The 6,000-nt window shown below is 42.6% G+C and overlaps 1 protein-coding gene across 2 annotated transcripts in view; it reads right to left on the minus strand.

The window, feature by feature from the left end:
* pak1 (p21 protein (Cdc42/Rac)-activated kinase 1) overlaps positions 1 to 4,935 on the minus strand; it is a 326,605-nt gene extending 321,670 nt beyond the window's left edge. For both annotated transcript variants that reach the window (XM_072262611.1, XM_072262613.1), the window contains exon 1: positions 4,746 to 4,935. The gene's annotated coding sequence lies outside the window, so the exon portion shown is untranslated. The remainder of the gene's footprint in view (positions 1 to 4,745) is intronic.
* Between the last annotated feature and the right edge of the window lie 1,065 nt (positions 4,936 to 6,000).

Consider the following 6,000-nt stretch of genomic DNA (forward strand, 5'->3'; position numbering starts at 1 on the left):
GGGGGGGGTCATTACCGGAAGTTTGAGAAATTGAGGTTCATGCCATCAGGTTGGAGGCTACCCAAACAGAATACAAGGTATTATTCCTCCAACCTAAGTGTGGCCTCATCATGACAGTGGAGCAGGCCGTGGATAGACATATTGGAATGGGAATGGGAAGTGGAATTAATATGGGTGGCCACTGGGAGATCTCACTTTTTCTGGCAGATGGAGTGTAGGTGCTCTTTTGTTAGTCTAAGGAAAGAGACTGGAAGAAATTTCTTGATCAGAAGTTCAAACAGCAGAAAATGCAATGGCATGGGTACACACAAGGTATGCACCTATAACACTGAACATAATCCACAATCTGTGAACTCACTTTCAAGTACTCTACAACTCATGTTCTCAATGTTACTCATTATTTATTTATTATTGTTTTTCATTTGCACAGTGTGTAATTTTTCATTGATTCTATGGCATTTGTTTGATCTACTGTGAATGCCTGCAAGAAAATGAATCTCAGAGGAGTGTACAGTTTGATAACAAATTTACTTTGAACAGTGGGTATGCACCTGCAGAGGAGAACTTGGGTACAGAGATGGAAGCAGAGTAATGATAAAGAACTACAAAGAAATCAAAGAGTGGGATTAGTCTTTGCTCCAACAAGTTTGATGTGGACATGGAGTTGAAAAGTCTCTTTCTGTGCTGCAGTTTTCCCTGCTTCTATTGGGAGAATGTAGAACTTGTTGAGGTTTGTAACTAGGTCAAGGGTGAGATATCAATGGAAAAAGCTGTTATTATGGGTCTCGTCACAGACCAAACAGCAACGATGGTCTGAAAGCACCACACAACAATCATTGACAAGAGTCTTAAAAATGAATTACCTGGTATGTTTCTTTTATGACTACAAAAAAAATAGTAAAACAGCAGCCCTGGGTCCTGATTGGAAAGTGAAAACAGAGCAGCTCAGACAAGTAGCAAGACAAACTTCACCAATAAACATAGTGCTTAACAAAGCAAGTACTCTGTTACTAATTATTAAAGCACACCACTGGGTTGGTTACTCAAAATAAAAAAAGAACAAAGTTTCAGATGCCATTACTGAAAGGAACACATTCAGCCAGAGACAGTGAAGCCATTCAACACATTTTTTTATAAAACTCTTTCATTTCCATCCCAACAGTACTTAAGTAGAACTTGAAATTTGAATTCTGAAGCATGAAACAGTAAAAAGAGAATATATTGTTAGCACAACATAACTATTCCAAGAAGTTCAAACAATGTCAAGATTTCAAATTGCCTTTTCTAATATGAAGCAGCTCACTTGAAGAGCATAGAATTAATGTCACAGATTACAAATTCTCTCAAAAAGAATGCAAATGTTTCCTTCTTGACTACATTTGTGTACATGCATGGACAAGAATGTAAAGGTTTTGCTGAAGGAATTGTGCAGATTTGCTTCAATGTGCCAAGGAGAGAGATGGGATTTAAGAGAACAGCTCAAGAATCATAAAACATATTTCATTAAAGTTTCTAAATAGAACCCAATTCCAAAATCCAGAAGTGGCAACTAGCAAATTGGAATTAGTTTGTTACTATCACATGTACCCAGATACAGTGAAAAGCTTGCCTTGCATACATACATACAGATCAGATCATTACACAATGCACTGAGGTAGAACAAGGTAAAATAATTAACAATCTAAAGTGTAACAGATACATGGAAAGTGCAGTACAGTTAACCTATAAGGTGCAAGATAACAATATAGATGGTGATGTCAAGAGTCCATCTTATTGCACTAAGGAATCAATTAATAGTCTCATAACATTGGGGTGATTTGTCGTTAAGACTGATGGTATGTGTTTTCAGATTGTTGTATCTTTTGCCCAATGGGAGAGGAGAGAAGACAGAACGCCTGGGGTGGGCGGGGTATTTGATAATAACTATTTATTTAATTATTTATGGTGCAACTGTAACGAAAACCAGTTTCCCCGGGATCAATAAAGTATGACTATGACTATATTGCCTGTTTTACTGAGGCAGCAAGTCCACAGTGGATGGCTGGTTTCCATGAATTCCTGAGCTGTGTCCACAACTCTGCAGTTTCTTGCGGTCCCGTGCAGAGTAGCTGTCATATCAAGCTGTTATGCATCCAGATAGGATGCTTTCTACAGTGTATCAATACAATTTGGTAAAGTTTTCTTGCCATGGCATCTACATGGATGGACCAGGGTAGGCTATTTGTGATGTTCACTCCTAGGGACAAGAAGCTATTGTTGAGAGTGAGAGAGAGTGAGAGAGAGTGAGAGAGAGTGAGAGAGAGTGAGAGAGAGAGTGTGTGAGAGAGTGTGTGAGAGTGTGTGTGAGAGTGTGTGTGAGAGTGTGTGTGAGAGTGTGTGTGTGTGTGTGTGTGAGAGTGTGTGTGAGTGTGTGTGAGTGTGTGTGAGTGTGTGTGAGAGAGTGTGTGTGTGTGCGCGCGCGCGCCCTTAACTCCTGGTGGAGTCGTTAGGGTGGCATCATGACAACCTTTTGGTATGCTCATCGTACAGCATGTTTTGGGCATCTGAAACCTAGTGGAGCCCATCCTTCTCCAAGATATTTTCTTACAAGGTCAAGTTGTTAGCTCGACACTCAACCCGGGCACGGATGGAGAGCATGCAAGGGAGCCATCTGGATTCAAACTCAGGACCTTTCGCCCCAAAGTCCAGCGCTGGTGCCACTACACCACCAGCCAGCCTATCCTATCTTTAAATATCGTATCTTAACATTATCTTTAAATCCATGTAACTATTTGAAGGGATACAATTGTTAAAAAAGTGTTCTGGTAGATATTTAAATATTCAAGGCAGGGAAAAATAAGCTCCTGATGAGAATGCAAGGAATGGATAAAAAAAACAGCATGGATATTGTGGGCTGAAGGGCCTGTTTGTTTGCTGTACAAATATGACTCTGTTCATTCTAGATTGTTTAAGTATCTCACTCCTTCCCATTAAAGACTTTTTCTTATGCTAGTTTGTTTTACAGCCGTGTTCAAAGTCTCCGAATGTGTTCTCTCTCTTTCATTGTAGTGAATGAAACCTTTGCTAAGTGATCACATTTTTAAATTCCTCTATTGAGGTAAACATTCCTTTAAATGTGTGTTATCCCAAAGGGGGATAACTTCACTCAAACACCACTTCATCATTGAAAAGTTCCCACAACCTACGGATTCACTTTCAAGCACTCATTTCATGTTCTCAATACTTACTTATTAGTATTATTTCTTTCTTTTTGAAATTTGCAGTTTGTTGTCTTTGCGCACTAGCTGAACGCCCAAGAAAGTGCGGTCTTTCATTGACTGGGCTGCATCCACCACTTTTTAAATCAAACAAAAAAGTTCGACACACACACACACACACACTGCCGGAGGAACTCAGAACTTTGGCCCAAAATGTTGACTTTTTCATTCTCCTCCATAGATGCTGCCTGCCTTGCAGAGTTCCTCCAGCATTTTGTGTATGAGTCTCACACCTATTTCTGTACTCTCTTTTGGCTCTGCACCACTCTAATTTTGGCCCTTAGTCACTTCAGTGTATAATTTATGTTTCAACTAGCTGCAAGATGGAGAATTCTGGTCTTTAAACCTCTTACTACTTTGATCAATTATCTTCATGAGAAGGTCAACATGAATTTTGGTCTGGACACATTCCTAAGAGGCAATTTAAGCGATTTTAATTAATTACTTAAATGTTATAATTGCTGTATAATACAATATTCATCTCTCAAACAGAAAACCCTACAAAAAGTGGTGGATATGGCACAGTCCATCATAGGTAAAGCCCTCCCCACCATTGAGCACATCTACATGGAGCCCAGTAGCAGGAAAACATGCAACTATTTTCAAGGACATCAGGCCACACTCTCTTCTCACTACTGCCATAGGGAAGGAGGCACAGGAGCCTCAGGACTCACTCCATCAGGTTCAGAAACAGCCTACATCCATCAAGTTCCTGAAACAACATGGATAACTTTACTCACCTCAACACTGAACTGATTCCACAACCTATGGACTCACTTTCAAGGACTCTACAACTCATGTTCTCAAATATTATTTATTTACTTATTATTTTTTTTCTTTTTGTCATCGTTTGTACAGTCTGTCATCTTTTGCACATTGGTTGTCTGCCAGTCTGTTTTTGTGTAGGTTTTCATGGTGTTTCTTTGTATCTACTGTAAATGCCTGCAAGAAAATGAATCTCAGGGTAGTACATGGTGATATATAGGTACTTGGATAATAAATTCACTTTGACCGACTATATAAGTGCACTATTTAATATGCGCAGGCAAAGTCTGCTCAAATGAGTGAGACCTACAAGGAACGCATATATAGAGAAAGCTTCATTATCTATCACAAGCGAAAGAATAAATCACACAACGCTCTAGACGCGTTCCGTTCATAATGTACATTCAAAGTTTACACCGACCAGGGTAACAGTGCATACGGACACGGTGCGCACTCCGGGTATCAGCCCGGGCTCCGTATTGACACGGTTCCGTGGGGATACGGTGGATTACCCCAGGCCTCGCACCGACACGGAGCACGCCCCGGGGGTCAAGCCGGGCTCCGGGGGGTCACCCCGGACTCCGCATCGGTAAAGCCGAACGCCGGTTTACGCGGGGATTCCGCACGTGGTACGCACGCGCGGTTGCCACGGTGACCGACATCAGTAGGCGCGGGGCGGACCCGATCGCGAGCTGCTGCCTGGTTGGCTGCTTCGAAACCTGCCTTCAAAACCAGTTCGGAAAGCGATAGCTCGTCGCCTCTCCACTGCCAGCCGGGTCAGTTCACCACAGCCTCCGCTCCGAGACCCTCCGCTGAAAGGCTTCCCGTTGACCGGTTCCCTGCCGCAAACGCAGCCCTCACCCCTTCGCTCCTCGTCTCCGTCGGACTGCTGCTGGCTCAGCCTAACCTACTGGTGGTGTCTGCAGGGCCCGCCCCCCCGCGCGCGCTCTGTTCCCATTGGCAGCTTCCTCTTCACCGCACCTTCCAATTGGCTCCGTACGCGCGTCAATGAGACGGACTTTTGTCCCGCCTAATACCTCGTCTTTGGGTTGACGTCAAGGCCGGAAGTTATTTTCAATGATGTCATTGTTTTACATCATTGCAAAAATTTAAAGAGGCACTGATTGTTTTGAACCCACTGTTCAGTTTTCTCAGCAATTATTTAACAATTAAAATTTGTAAGGGTGCTTTTTATCTTTCTGTGAAAATTTTAAAGCTTACAATTTAGTACTGAGGGAGTGCTGCCTTTTGAATATGATATTAAATATCACAGATAGACAAATAAAGTCCAATTGCATCATAACAGAAAATAGCAGGGAGATTTTATCAATGTTCTCCCTATTATTTATCCTACACCAGCATTATTAAAGCTCTTCTGTCATGTCGGCCCATGGCCTCATCTACTGCCGCAATGAGGTCACATTCAGTTTGGAGAAGCAACACCTTTTATCCCATCTGGGTAGCTCCAACCTGATGGAGTGAAGATCAATTTCTCAAACGTCCAGTAATGCCTCCCTTATATCCTCCACCAATCCCCATTACCACCTCTCTCCCCTTATCTTTCTACCTGCCCATCACCTCCCACTAGTGCTCCTCCTCCTTCCCTTTCTTCCATAGCATTCTGTCCTTTCCTATCAGATTCTCCCCATCTCCAGCCCGTTATCATTTTCTCCAAACATAGAAACATAGAAAAATGCAGGAGTGCAGGAGTAGGCCATTCGGCCCTTCGAGCCTACACCGCCATTTATTATGATCATGGCTGATCATCCAACTCAGAACCCCGCCCCAGCCTTCCCTCCATACCCGCTGATCCCCGTAGCCACAAGGGCCGTATCTAACTCCCTCTTAAATATAGCCAATGAACTGGCCTCAACTGTTTCCTGTGGCAGAGAATTCCACAGATTCACCACTCTCTGTGTGAAGAAGTTTTTCCTAATCTCGGTCCTAAAAGGCTTCCCCCTTATCCTCAAACTGTGAC

This window comes from Mobula birostris, chromosome 7 (genome assembly GCF_030028105.1).
Source record: "Mobula birostris isolate sMobBir1 chromosome 7, sMobBir1.hap1, whole genome shotgun sequence".
NCBI classification, from domain to species: domain Eukaryota; kingdom Metazoa; phylum Chordata; class Chondrichthyes; order Myliobatiformes; family Myliobatidae; genus Mobula; species Mobula birostris.